General features: G+C 38.7%; 1 long non-coding RNA gene across 1 annotated transcript in view; it reads left to right on the forward strand.

Moving 5' to 3' along the window:
- Positions 1-15,840, forward strand: part of LOC132377847 (uncharacterized) — a 106,345-nt gene that overhangs the window by 55,878 nt on the left and 34,627 nt on the right. Inside the window, exon 3 of the long non-coding RNA XR_009506801.1 lies at positions 1,133-1,205. This is a non-coding gene — a long non-coding RNA (uncharacterized LOC132377847). The remainder of the gene's footprint in view (positions 1-1,132; positions 1,206-15,840) is intronic.

A 15,840-nucleotide genomic window follows, 5' to 3' on the forward strand; every position in this document is an offset into this window, starting at 1 on the left:
TACCATCAAAATTGGGCTTTTTCCAAATTAGTGTCTCAACCAGACGTATCCTTCTTCATAAATATTTTGAAACTAGATGCAAAGAGTTCCCCTACACAAAACTCTGTCACCTACCATAGAACCATTGAACATTACAGCACAGAAACAGGCCTTTTGGCCCTTCTTGGCTGTGCCGAACCATTTCTCTGTCTAGTCCCACTGACCTGCACCTGGGCCACATCCCTCCAAACCCCTCTCATCCATATACCCTGTCTGATTCTTGAACAGATGATCTAGTATCACCTCTTCTCTAGTTGGGACCTTTACGCACTGATTAAGGAAACTTTTCTGAACATATTTGACACACTCTATCCCAACCAGTCCATTTACAGTATGGGAGTTCCAATCAATAAATGGAAAGTTAAATCCACCTAATTTTAATCCGGTTCATATAGTTGATTAAACTCAGGATAGCTTCATGGGTGGACCATGGATGCTTTAGCTCTTGTTCATTCTGAAAAATATAGATGCAACTTGTGGGTTTGGATTCCCATACCGTGTTCTTTTCATTCCTCCTCTCTTGAGTCTTTTTCATTTGATTGGTCTTCCCCTCTGCCCTTAGGCTGAGTTACCAGGCATAAATGGACTAAATTGGTTTCCCACTCTATTAAGCGTCAAGCATGACTTCTCCTTTAGAAATGCGTCTTGCCTCTTCTGGATTTTCTCCCCCACCATACCATTGATATCTGATGCCAAAAAACTAGATTTCTATGTCCGATGCGCTGATCTGTAACTGACTTTAGCACTAGTGATAAATCAGGTTCCATTCCAAAGCATGGTCATCAAAAACAAGACTCCAAAAGCATTACCCACAGAAAGAAGCAGTAAGATGCAACTTGTGCTGTCCTTGACGTGGTTAAGTGTAGTGTAGCTGCCAATGCTTTGTAGTGCAGCAATTTGAAAAAGGTGTCAGGCCTTAAAGGCACATTCCTTATGACAGCCAGATGGCAAAGAGAAAAGGAGAGAGACTTCAAATTCACAAGAGAAATGCAGAAGTTCTGGTGAATGAGATGCAAGTCGGGAGGAATAACATATTACATGATATTACAAGACATTTCGAGTATTGTGTGTAATTCTGGCTATCCCATTATAGAAAGGATACGGAGGCTTTGGAAAGGGTGCAGAAGAAGTTTACGAGAATGCAGCCTGGATTAGAAAGATATCAGGTATGAGAAAAGGTAGAATAAACTTGGGTTGTTCACTCAGGGGCTCTGGTGACCTCATTGAAGTTTATAAAATTATGAGAGGCATAAAGAGAATAGACAGTCCGAGCCTTTTTTTCCAGGATAGAAATGTCTGTATTGGAGGTCATGCATTCAAGGTATTTTAAGGGGTTGTGCAAAATATGTTGTTTATTCAGAGAACAGCAAATGCCTAGAATGGTCTGCCAGGAGTATTGGGATAAGTAGATGGATAGTGGGTTTTAAGAGGCTATTAGATAGACACATGAATATGTGGGGAACGGAATGATATGGATTATGTACAGGCAGAAGGGATTTAGATTAGTTCATCATTCTGTTCAACATAGGCATTGTGCTGTTCCACTGCAGTACTTATCCATGTTCTATTTCAAGATTAGCTCCAGATCACTAAAAATACTGCTTTCTTGAAGATATAGTAGTCCAGAAATGGGAGGACAGAGAATGAATTGGGGAATTCAAATTATTCAACAGTTGGGGGAAAAGGAAAGAAGCAGGTCATGGGCTCAGGCAACCCAGAAGAAATTTTGGAAACTGTGAGGCATCACAGTCTGTGTAAAAAATTAACTCTAATAACACATCACAGGACACCAAAGACACAAAGAGACAATAGTTGCTGGAATCTGGAGTAACAAACAATCTGCTGGCAGAACTCAGTGGGGCAAGCAGCATCTATGGGAAGAAAGGTACTGTCAGTGTTTCAGGTTGAAATCCTGCATCAGGACAGGCTGAGTTCCTCCAGTAGAATGCTTGTTGTTCCTGGATTCTGGGGATTCTCCACTAAACAGAAAATGGATTAACATTTATATTTAGAAAGGGTAATAACAAAACATGAATGATCAGTTGTTAGCATTAGTTAAGTACCATTAACTTATGCATCTACCACTATGAGAAGAATGTTTTAGAAAACCAAGACATTTTTAATGAACTTCCATCAGAATTCTTATAACATAAAATAAACCTTCCAGAATGTTGTACTATTTCTACGTTGACCTCCAAAATACAGACTGTAAGGGGTAGAAGTTATACTTACATCCATGGAAATTTAGGGTTAAGGAATTAATGAGAGGATAGAAACCAAAGTTTAATTGTTAGAGGAGCAACATAGGAAAATGCACAATAAATTGATTGAAATGTGCTCTCAAAATGGAGTTTCCTGCTTGTTCACACAAAAGGTCAGTGGATAGCTTGAAAGCTGGAAATGGCTTGGAAATCAGAATGTTTTAAAGCCACATGCATGCTTATTGGAACAGAACATTCCTTGCCAGTGATGAGAGGCGAACATTGTGTCTGAAGTCAGAAACAGCTCATTAGTAGGACATAAATATGCCATACCATATCTGGTATTGTGTGGATTCCTTTGTTAAGAGATTGAAAAGTTACAGGAGTAAAGAGTAGAACATTGTGCCATGTTATCATGTCTCATTAACACTGATATCTTCCAGAGCCTTTGTGCAACTGTTAGAAGTGATTCAAGAACAAAAAAAACGTCAGGAAGTTTTTTTTTTAACTTTTTAGATTTAGAATATACAAGATAGAATGGTATAGCTCAGGTATAGACCAGGATGTTGTCCCAAACATATTAAGCCAATGATGCCTACTTATACTAATCCTTTTTCCCCGCATGTGCTCCATATTGTCCATTCTCTGCTCGCTGATGGGTCTATGCTGTGTTTCATCTGCCTCCATCACCAGCCCTGGCAGTGCATTCCAGGCACCCATCCCTCTGAGAATAAAAAACTTGCCCTGCACGTCTCCTGTGAGCTTTCTCTCTCTCACATTAATTGCATGCCCTCTTGTATTAGATAGTCTGACCCTGGGTAAACGATACTGGCTGTCTAATCTATCGATGCCTCTCATAATTGTGTAAACATTTGTCAGTCTCTAATGCTTCAGAGGAAACAGCACGATTTTGTCTAAGTTCTTCTTAGAGCGTGTGCTTTCTAATCCAGGCAGCCTCCCGGTAAATCTCGCTTGAATCTGTTCCAAAGCTCCACTGATCACTGGTGGTCAAGGTTCACCATGGATGTTGTGTCCTGTCTGTCTGTGTGATACACAAGCAAGCCAGGGTGGTATGATGTGGGGAGCAAGCTGTCATGCAGCAGCTCCCTGCTCCATGCTGATGATGATCCAATGGAATGGCAGAGACTGGTACAATATGGCACCAACAGCGTTGCAGGAGTTGCCAGTCAGCATTAAACACAATATAGGGACTCCAGCTCTGGATTTTTCCTTGGGATTTACTCCCGAAGCCTTTCCCATGAGTGAGTATAGCCACAAGAGCAGCAAAGACTTGAGATCAGAGCTTTCCTTCAACTAGATGAGCTGCCAATCATGAGCCCCATCTGCCCAAAGTGACTGGTTTTAAAGTGTCAGTAACCCATATTTGCCCCTTCTCCTGAAGCGGTTCCTCTGGGCTTTGTAGCTAAGCCAAACATGAATGCCAGGAGCTGGACTTGGATGTCAGAAGCTAGTTGAGACTCACCCTATTGGGACCTTTTAAAAGGTCGTGGGAGAGTATCCCCACTACTTTCCCTGGCAATGACAACCTTAGGAACCTAAAACCACTACACCCTTCCTACAATTGGGCAATGTGAACTTAATGCAATACCCCAGATATGGCCTATTCAGAGTTTTATAAAGCTGTAACATGGCGACTCTTAAACTTACTGACTCTTAAATGCACTGCTTCAACTAATGAAGGCAAGCATACCATATGCCTTCTTTATCACCCCGACAACTTGTACAGCTACTTTCAGGGAGTTATGTACTTGGACTCCAAGAGCCAGCATTCGGTGTACAGAGCAAATTGTTTGCCAAGTCTTTTGTCCAGATCTCAATGTCTTTGTTTTATCTCAGATTCCTCCCATTAGATCTTCATTGATTATCTTTTGGCGTAATTTTTACATGGCTGAGGAAAGGAACATTTACGTTTATAAGATATATTCAGGTGGAAGAACAAGATATTATTCAAATGGATTGTAAGGGAGTTTTCTCAATAGTCCGTATGCAGGTAAAGTGAGCTTCGGACAAAGCAGCATTAATATATTGTGTGAAACTGAGAGGCCTTGAAGTGCAGGTACATTGTTCATTAAAATGGGAACATTGGTCCACAAGCGGCTGAGGAAGGTGAATGGCTTGCTTGTCCTCATTGGCCAAGGCACTGAGTATAAGAGTTGGGGCATCATGTTACTGTTGTAAAAATGTCGATTCAGATGTTACTGTGTGCAGTCCTAGTTACCACAGTGTAGGAAAGATGCGAATAAGGCTAGAGAAAGTGCGGAAAGGATTCACAAGAAATTCATCAGAATTAGAGAGCGTTAATTATCAGGAAAGAATGGATAGGCTATGTCTGTTTCCCTGCATGAAGAAGGCTGACCAGTTACATAGAAGAGCCATATAAAGGGGAGAGATGGTGGGCAGCAGCCAGAGTCTGTTTCCAGTTGTTGGGGTGACTAACACTAGAAGACACAGCTTTAAAGTGAGAGGGAGAAAACTTAAAGGAAAATTGAGGGGTAAATATTTCACACAGATTTATTGGTACCTGGAATCAGCCGTCAGAGAAGACCAGAATGGTAACAAAAGCATCTAGAGACTTACTTGATTGAGCAGGGCAAAGAGGGATATGAATTAATGCAGACAAGTGGGATGATATAAATAGGCATAATGGTTGGCACAGCAACGGTGGGTCAAAGGGCCTGCTTCAACATCTCCATAATTCAGTCACATTGGTTAGAAAAAATGATGTGAAATTTGGAAATATTATTGGCTACACAACATAGTTACAATATTGTTACACAAACTGTCATCCACTCAGTTCTGCTGCTAACTCAACTATATAAGGAAATTAGTCACAGTATAATTTCATTGACTTGGAAAGTCATTCACTTATAATTTTCCTGTCAGCAATTTATTACGTACTAAATTACGGTTAACTATCTTTAAAATCTATAATTCTATTTGTTTATACCTCTGTTAATTATTTATTATTCCAATGACAACTACTGGAAATATTTATTCCTATTCACTGCTTGTGTTTTAATAGATACAGTTCTGATTTGTACTGTAAGTGGATACCACCTACTGTCCAGTTCTTTGATGACTTGACAAGAAATACATTACTTACCTTGTATTTTATGGATATTGCTAAAGTAAATTTATATATAGTCAGAATTGGATGATGTAAGCAAGTTCAGTGTATCAAACCTAGTTAAGGGCAATACACTGACCAGCTCCTTACTGAGGACTTTGTTGATTCTTGGCATAAATATTTGTTAGGCCTGACCTGCTATCTGATGCTTTGATACGAATATCATTCAGAGTATAGTTTATACGCATCTGAACTGTGTATTACCAGTCTTATATAACAGATGGGATGACAACTTAAAGGTAAAGATATAATTGGAAAACAATGTTAGTAGAACAAGGCGTGCAAATGGAACTGGTATTATTTTTGAACTAATGTCAGAAACTGGAACTCTAAGGGATTCAGAAATTGTTGGTTACAAAATTATGGGGGATGGATGGTTCTTCCCAAATGGATAAATAGAACGTTGGTCTTCGTTTGATAATCTGACAAGCTGCTCCACTGTTAGAGCTCGTGTCTTCATTCACAAATCAGCTTCCAATCTGCACTTTTTAAACTGGAAATCTAAAAAATCTGATCAATCTGTTGGAAGGAAGAAAAAAGCAGGTTAATATTTTTTGCTTAACCTGGATCACTAACATAAACTAGCCACTCATCTGATTAGTACGTTGAACTGTTGTTGAAGAACAGATCATTGCTGCGCTGCACACCAGAAGTGATTTATCGTGCAGTGTTCTGGTACATTTTGGACGTGGCAAGGCATTAATAAATAGAGTTCACTTATCTTTAGATATGCCTGCCAACAATGGCCAGCCCTAGGGACCACCACTCATTCTGGCCCTGGTGTCTCATAGTATCCTTTAATCCCAGGTAGACTATCTCTGAGAGACCGTTGAAGGTTAAGTACTCACATTTGCTCAGTAAGTCTTAAGAAACTTTGGTGAATGCCATTGTTAGATGGAGCAGGAAAATGCAAGTTGAGGATTATGCAGAGGGTGCGTGGTTCACCTCTGTATGTATAACTCATGCCAGGCTTCTCTTTTGGTACAACCTCGGCTGAGTATGACATTAGGGAGTGTCATCCCAATGCTCTCTGGGGGAAGGATATCTGTGAGGCTGAATCTATATGTGAAGCAAATGGAATGTGTCAAGATGCTGAGTAACCTTTAAATAGTGCAGCTATAGTGAATGAAATGCTGTGAAAACCCAGTTCCCTGTGATTATCCAATGATGCTTCAAAAGCCAAGAAACATGATCCAATTGCAGCTGCAGACACTCTAAATGACTGTGGCATGATAACTGACATAATTCAGTCCACATCCCACACACCAAAGGTTTTATCTGTGCACACGGCTCTGGGCCCAAAGGATCAATTTGAACTTCTCAAGCAGCATGCAAAATTACGTTGAAACATACACCATTCAAAAACCCAATGCTTGGCCGTTCAATTCCTTATCCATTATAGCTTAAAAGGAAAGGAAGGGCAAGCATCAAAAGCACGATGTACATTAGAGGTTTGGAGAAAGAATGAAAACATTAAAGGAAGGTGCTAAACTATTTCTGTAAATGAGGTACACCATATTAATTTTAATTAAAAACAAAAAAGCTTTATATAATAGCTGCTAATTTCTTGAGTTAAAAATAAGAATTGGGCCTTTACCAGATCAATAGAAGGAATCAGTGCGTTAAATATTAATCCAAGTACCTCAAACATACTTTTGCAGACCTTAGTATTTAGAATTTCTTTCCAGCAAATATTTAGTGAGTGAATGTGTGCTTTTGGCTCTGAACCCTGCGGATACTCAGTGGACTAGAACAAAGTTTCCTAGAGGCACTTAGTTCTTCCAGCAGGATGTGTATTTTGGTTGAGTTTATTCAGCGTTAAATATTAGATCAGACACTTATCAAAGGCTATCTAGCTGGCATGGCCTCTATCAGAAACTGAGGAGTATGACTGTCACGTTACAAGGTTACAGATACTTGAGTTTACATTGAAAAAAAACCCACTAAGTAATCTGTAAAATTGTTTTGTGTTGTTGGTGGAATTCTTGAGTAACTTATAGATGTTGTTAATAGCGATAGTTGTCAAAATAATTTTCCTCCTAGATCTGATGGTGACCAGACTGGGTGAACGGAGATATTTAGAGCGAAGAGATTGAGTCAGTGACTTACTTTCAGTTAAAAAAAAACACTTATCACTGTTGGAGATAAGACTTGTTGGATTGGCTACAACTACACATTTAAACTAAACAATTCCCATATTTTCCCAAATGACAGGAGTCCTTGGGAACAAGGTTCCAGCTGTGGGTCAAATGCAATTTGAGTATGTGGCAATTTTTAAAAAAAACATTTAGGATCCACAGTAACAGATGGTTTAGAATTGTAATCTAATGGCTTGTGGTGAATTTGGTAGTCTATGTGTACTTATTGTTGGCAATAGCCAATTACTGTTACTCAAAATAAAATATAGGCACTGTTGGGAAACTCTCACGGTGACTTATTATGATCCAGTGAATAACTGAACTGTCCTGAACAGTGACCCCTTAAAGCAGTAAGAGCTCAGATTTAGTTTCTGGACTGCACTCAATTAACTCATCACATTCTGAGAGCTAGTGAGATTAACATTTTATCGCTTCCTAGGACTGGATTGAATGGAAAGGAAAAAATATATATATCGGCCAGTGTTTCCATTTATGATCGGTTTCCAGCATTACGGACTCGTATGGAAAGTACTGGTCGTGATAGTGATGACACCTCAAATGAATAGCTTCCTGGCACTCAGCCATTTGGCTCAAGTACAGAGAACTTGGCTTGGATAGAATCCTAGACAGATGTTGCTGCCTTGGATTAATACACCAGCATTGTGACCAAAATGTGGAGGAAGAGGTTGGAGAGAGTCCGGGACACAGGGCCAGATATCTCTCCACCATCCTCTCAATATCTGGCCGACCTCAGTTTTAAGTGTGTAAGCAAACAGTATCAATTTCGGCACAGAGTCCAAAACCACGTTACCGAATAAAGCACAAAGTTCATCTCCCACCAGAGAGGCACGAGCAACGCCTGACAGAACTGAGTTTTGAGGAAGTGAAGCAGTGGCCATTTAAAAGGGTTTAATACATGTAACTTATAAAAATCATTAGAATGAACTTGCACAATCTACTCCCTCTCACCAGCTGCACAATGGGGCGACCAGGTTTCCTGCAATCCACCCTTACAATCTGCCTGTCAATGCTGATTCAGTGCTGGCAACCTCTGTGTATTAGCGTGATGAAACCCGATCATGGAAATAGAGTAACCTCGTTCTGGCATCATTGGATAGATGCTCCAGGCCATCACCTGTCCCAACTGAACAGAAATTGATCGTTCAAATTTATAACAGAAATTGTGCATACGTGTTAGTGGAATGACAGAGTAACTTTAATGACTTCAGTCTAAAGTTTTGACAAGTAGCATATCAAGATGCAAATTGAGAAAAAAGCACACCACTTATTTGTGGGGAAAGGCAATTTTTAAGCAAAATTATGTGTGCCCTAAACCCACATTTGTTAAATTGAATGCTTCAATTTTATGTACTTTTAAAAGCTGAAAGTTTTAATGTACTTTCATGCCTTTTGTTATTCAGTCATTTGTAAATTCTAAACACATTAAAAAGTTCTCCTTGCAAGGGAATCTCTTTTACAACCATTTACAGAGTGATTTTAGCAGGAATACATGCTTTCAAAACATACTTCTGCCAGATACCTGGAATTATATTCAACATTTACTTAATATGTCACTTTTTTATTTCTCTAAACCACTGACTTTATGTATTAAAATTGGGAATTTGTTTGGAGGCATCATTGAGCCTTACAACTTGATGGGAATGAATTAACAAGAGTATATTTAGGATGACAATATAACTGACTGCATTTATTGACACCTAATCAGCTTCACATCACTTTCATAATTCCTTCCAAGCACTTCCTTGAAATCAATTTCAAAGCATGAATCAAAGGATTAAAAAATGTACCCTACTCTAGTTGTAAAATGGAGCAAGTTTCATTAAAGTATTAGGGACTGTGGGTAAAAAGAAAACATCCAAAACATGTTCCTTGAAGTATTTTTGCAACTATTCAACAGTTATATTGTTAAAGCTGTATAACATGAATTACTAAATTTGGGCAACTCTAAATACATCCACTTTCTTATGACGAACTATTCCAGATATACATTACAAAGTTCTTTTCAAATTAAGACTAAATGGGGCCCACATGGATTTTTTAAGATCCTGCCCTCATCAGATAACCTAAACAGTGCAAAATCAAAAGTTCTAAGTAAACTTGTTATCAAAGTACATATATATCACCATATACAACCCTGAGATTCATTTTCTTGTTGGCATACTCAATAAATCCATAACAGAATAATAACCGTAATAGAATTAATGAAAGATTGCACCAACTTGGGTGTTCAATCAGTGTGCAGATACAAAAAGAAAGAAAAAACTGCATAATAAATAAGCAATGAGTATTGAGAACATGAGATGAAGTGTGGTTGAAGGTGAGTCAGTAGGTTGTGGGAATATTTCAGTGATGGGGCAAGTGAAGTTGAGTGAGGTTATTCCGTTACATTCAAGGACCTGATGGTTGAGCGTTAATAACTGTTCCTGAACCTGATGGTGTGAGTCCTGAGGCGCCTGTACCTTCTTCTTGATGACAGCAGCTAGAAGTGAACATGACCTGGGGTGGCGGGGGCCACTGATGATAGATGCTGCTTTCCTAACACTTCATGTAGATGTGGTCAAGGTGGGGAGGCTTTTGCCAGTGATGGACTGTACCGTATCCATTACTTTTTGTAGGATTTTCTGTTCAAGGGCATAGGTATATACTCTCCACCATAAATCTATAGAAGTCTGTCAGAGTTTCAGGTGTCATGCTGCATCTTCTTAAACGCCTGAGGAAGTAGAGGCTTTGCCATGCTTTCTTCTCAATTCCAATTACATGCTGAGCCCAGGACAGGTCCTCTGAAATGATAATGTCTATGGATTAAAAGTTAAAGTTAAATTTAAATCTAATTTTCAATTAGATGGCATCGCCAGTAAATTTGCATTCATATTTTGTAATTACGTTGGGTGGTAATTTTTTGCGGCATTAATTTTCAGCACATGGAAAAGTAAACAGCTTGGCAGAATGCAGCAAGAAAATGTATTTTGTTTTATCCTGCAATCTGTGCTTAGTCCTAACTTCTGGTGCTATCAGTATAGAGTTTGCAGATTCTTCCTGTGACTGGGACTTCTTGACGTGCTCAGCTTTCCTTCCTAACACATGGGGTTGTTAGGTTAACTGGCCCCTTATGTTTAGCTGAGTCAAGGAAAATGAGTCAGGTTGATGGGAATGTGAAGTGATTAACGGGCATTACTGTAAATAAATGTTTGATAGTTGACATTGACTTGGGAAGGTTTAGGGGCTTGTTTTCTCAAATAGATTCTGTGACATTTTTCATGTTAACAAAAAAAAATCCATATGGATGTTAGCTATTACTAATGATGCAAGGTTACAGGAACACATACATTTTTTGCATTAAAGATGTATTTTCACCAGTAATGGTTATACTGCAGCTCTGTTAAATTCAGGAGGTGTGAGATTATGTCCTGGAGGAAGTCCCACAAATGAACTTGAAATATGAACTCAGGGTGAACTTCGCTGCAGATATATTAATGTAGATTGTTTTCCTGCAGCACTCAGCCATACCAAAGCAAAATTGATGGTAAAAGTATCCCATCAACAATGCCAGCATGTGTAGGATTTTTGACAAAATTCACAAATCACTACAGACATTAAATAAAGGGGTGATTGGGTGATTAAATTAAATATTTATCTCAGTGAATCACAATAATAAATGCCAATTGATGAAGGTACCTTCAGGAAAATTGCACATGTAGTTTTGTTGACTTTTTAGTCAACCTAAGATATTTGCTCTCTCCATCTTTGAGTGGTAAGTAACTGAAGGAAAAAGTTGAAACAGTGTGGGTTCTTAACTGCCTGAATTGGATAGTGAGTGGTTCAAAGGAATACAGCAACAGACATGTTTCCAAGATTAACATTTTTCAACCGAACACGACAAAACACAAGATTCTGACAGACCCTGAGAATGCGTACCTTGACAAACGGAGCTACTTGCCGAAAGTGCATGGCAATGCAGAAAATAGTATTATTGTATATTTAAAGTGTTTAATTTTGACTTCATAGATGACTACATAGCAGGAGGAAATGGATGTTTTTGTTGATTCATTTCTTGTCAAGTACATATAATGTTCAAAGCAATGCTTAGAAGGCGTATGAACAAGCAAATTTGAGCTTAAGAAGGTGAAATGGGACTGAGATGCTCAGACATTTTACTGTGTGCCCCCAAGCTTATATTTACTGTATAAGGAGACAGTTGGTAATTTAAGCACCAACCGAATAAACAGACTGAAATTTTGGTAACTCTAACCCTAATGATTGTAGTTTCAGTGCCCTATCCTCAAAACTAAATAATGCATGGCATGCTAAAGGTAACCAAAGACACAGGAAAGTATGTTCTGGTTTCATGTAACAGATTGCATTAGAACAGCTGCAATATAATCAGTATTTGGCAAGTTTCAGACTGCAAGCTGTTATTAAACAAATCTAAATATTTTGGTAAAACTAAAAAACATCTGTTTCTAATAATTTGAAATTTTTATCATATTGGTGAAATGAGTGGAATATGCTGTGTTGATTTCTTCACCTGTCTTTAACTCATAAACATGCAATTTGTCAGCATAACTACTTGATATCTTAAAGTTTAAAATTACTTTCACTGTTACTGCACTAATCATACTGAGATTTTGTTTTTGAAAACAGGTAGTTGGCTGCTATTCATCATGCCTGTATGTGTGTTTACAAAAAAATAATTTTAAACTTCAACAGCTTAACAAATAACTTTGAGACACAAGAAAGACTACAAATGCTGCAATGGAACAAAACACAAAAACTGCTGGAGGAACTCAGCAGGTCAGGCAGCATCTATGGAGGAAAATGAGCAGTCAATGTTTCTTGCCGAGAGTTCATCAGGGCTAGAAAGAAAGAGGTTAGAAGCCAGAATAAAAAGGTGGAGGAGAGGGAGATCAGTGGGAATGATGATGTGAGAAGCCGGGAGGTGATAGCTGGAAAAGAGGGAAAAAGGTGTTGGTGATGGGCCGGTCTTCAGGGTGGGATGAAGAAAGAGAACGGATGTTGGGGCCAGAGAGATCATGGAAAATGAAAGGGAAGGGAGTGGGAGACAGAGAGGAATTGTTACTGTAAGATACTGAAATTGATGTTGATGCCATCAGATCGGAGACTACCAAGACAGAATATAAGGTGGTGTTCCACTATTCTCTGCCTAACTTCAACTTATTAGTGGAGGAAGCTGTGGACAGTCAAGTGGAATGAAAATGTCCTACCACTGGGAGATCCTGGCCGTTATAACAGTCATTGCAAAGGTGTTCAGTGAAGCAATCCTCCAATTTTTAATTGTTATTTAAATATCAGAAGGTGAAAACATTTTTATGTTATTGTACAAACCTGAATATATTCCTCACACTAAAAACCAAAATCAGGATACCTCTGGGAAATACGATAACTTTAATGAGCTGTCCCCCTTCATGTTCTGACTTGTCAGTCTACAATGAGATCACTGTCAAGGTGGAGGAGCAGCACCTCATATTAGGTCTAGGTAGCCTCCAACCTGATGCATGAACACCAATTTCTCTTGGTTACGCTGCTAGTCTATTTCTCCCCTCCTCCTTCCCTCTTTTTCTATTCCTCACACTGGCCTCTTACCTCTTCTCCTTAACTGCCAATCACCCTCCTGGTGATCCCTCCTCTTCCTGTTCTCCCATGGTCCACTCTCCTCTACTATCAGATTCTTTCTTCACAAGCCTTTTACCTTTCCCACCCACAAGGCTTTATCTATCATATTCTAGCTTGTTTTCCTTCCCCTCTCCCACCTTTTTTATTTCTTGCATCTTCCCCTTTCCTTTCCAGTTCTGATAGAGTCTCAGCCTGAAATATCAACTGTTTCTTCATAGACCTGCTGAGTCCTCCAACATTTTGTGCACACTTTACTCTGGATTTCTGCAGAATCTCTTGTGTCTACATGTGGTAAGAGTCATTTGCTTCATTGATGCACGTATGGCAGACTGAAGGAAGTGTAGGCAGGAAAATTCATGTTTGCAGTTAGCATGCCCACACCAAAGTGTGTTCTGTTAGTTGTAGCAACTTGCTGGTTTTGTTGAAAGATGCAGCACAAGCAATCATAAGTTCACTGGAAAATTGTGTCTTGCTATGCATTAATGCTTTTAACATATTGCAGATGGAGGATGTGTTCCCAGAAGAAAAGGGGAAGAGGAAATTTTTCAGCATGTTGGCAAACTGCAGGGAAGGTTGGTTAGGCTGTAGCTGGTTTTCTTTAGAACAGAGGGTATATAAAATATGCAAGGCCTGGACGGAGTGAATAAGAAAGGCTTAACTTACACAGCAGAAAGGCCAGTAAGTAATGAGCATGGCATTAATGTAATGAATTAAAGCAACCATGGTTAATTGAGGACAAACTTTTACTCCACAATAATGATAGGCATCTGAAACCTGTTGATTTATGAAGGGGTGAGAGAGTCAAACTCTCTCATCATATTTAAAATGTGAGCACTTGATGGGCAATACCCAATCTCATGAACCAAAAATAGGGAAAATATGTTAGCCTTAACACCTTTTTCAACTAGCCTGTTCATACTAGACCAAATGACCACCTTGCTTGCCATAAACTTCTTCTGGAACTGCAGTTTTTTTAAAATTCTGAGACAATAATTTCAGAAGGAACAGAACGTTCTAACAATTAGTTCTGCTGAGCCAGAGCCTTAGGCCAAAGCAGAAAAATGCACATCATTGCTGGATCGGTTTCCTTGAAATTAAATTATGATTTTAATAATTAGTAGTAAAGGTATGTATGATCCATCTACAGTCACGCTTCTGCGCAAATTTTTATTGCATGTTTATTTTTTAATGGATCAGAAATATGCAAGAGTTCTGAACCCTTTTCATGCATGAGCACGAAGGGTTCTTATTCCATTTCTAGGTAAGAGGGCATGGATTTTTTTGAGAAGATTTCTTTTTATTCAATAACTCTTCAGATATATCTGTGCTCTTTCTGTTTTCTTCATCCTCTGAGAACATAGAAACAAAGAAAACCTACAGCATAATACAGGCCCTTCGGCCCTCAAAGTTGTGCCGAACATGTCCCTACCTTAGAAATTACTAGGCTTACCCATAGCCCTCTATTTTCCTAAGCTCCATGTACCTATCCAAAGGTTAGTAACTTTGTTTTTCAGTTGTCCCAATGATGATTTCAGATACCTTTAACATGTGAGATTTTAGGTCCATAAGAATAAAACAAGCCTAAGAGCCAGATGCAGGTGTTGTCTTCTTGGCTCATTATGGTCATTTTGGAGCTGAACAATATTATGGCTGATTCTCATCCAGTTTCCCACCAGATCACGAGACGTGATATTTTTACTGGACAGAAATCTATCAATGTTGAAGATGTTCAAGATCCATGGAAAGAGAACAGTGAAAGTCTACAAACCTCTGAGTAAATGAAACAATTCTCATCTCAGTCTGCAAAGCCTGATTTTGTGCCATAGATTTTGGTTTTTACCAGAGGATACAACCAATGAAAATCTTACATATTTTAGTGAATTTTCCATTTACTCTTCTAAACTCAATTGAATGTACACCATCCCTTTTCTACACAACAAAACCCACATCCCAGGAATCAATTTACAGCTTCCAAGGGAAGTACATCATACAGCCTGTCAGGAGAGAAAATTGTGCATAATATTTAGATGTGATTTCAACACACTCCTCCACAATTGCTTTTATATCCCAAGACTCTTCCAAAAAAACTAACACAACATTTAATTTCCAAGTATTTACTGCACCTGCATAGTATTATTTCAATTATCATGAACAAAGATATGAAGACACTAATATCATTATACTAATATTTACAAATTTCTTACTAATTAATGTATTGGTGGTGTATCATTTTTGCTTTCTTACAGTTAAACTAAACATGTTCCCCATACTATTGTCCAACCTTGTCCACAAAGTAATCTTGTATACAATTCCTTGCAGATTGTTTGGGGTGTTTTCCCTTTAGCATTAAGTTCTGTATTGACAGCAAGCCTGGATTTGTTACTTCCTTTAGTTTCATTTTAATCATTAACATGGACCAATCCCTGTGGCACCTCACTGGTAACAATTTACCAATTGGAATAAAACTCATTTATTCCGACTCCCTCTTTCCTGTCCTTTAATCAATCTTCTACCATGCTAATAAACAACTCTCAATCACACTGTCTTTTATTTTACATGAAACCTTTGACGAGGGGTGATTGATAAGTTTGTGGCCTAAGGTAGAAGGAGTCAGTTTTAGAAAACCTAGCACATTTATTTTTCAATGTAGTCCCCTCCTACA

Source organism: Hypanus sabinus, chromosome 19 (assembly GCF_030144855.1).
Source record: "Hypanus sabinus isolate sHypSab1 chromosome 19, sHypSab1.hap1, whole genome shotgun sequence".
Taxonomy (NCBI): domain Eukaryota; kingdom Metazoa; phylum Chordata; class Chondrichthyes; order Myliobatiformes; family Dasyatidae; genus Hypanus; species Hypanus sabinus.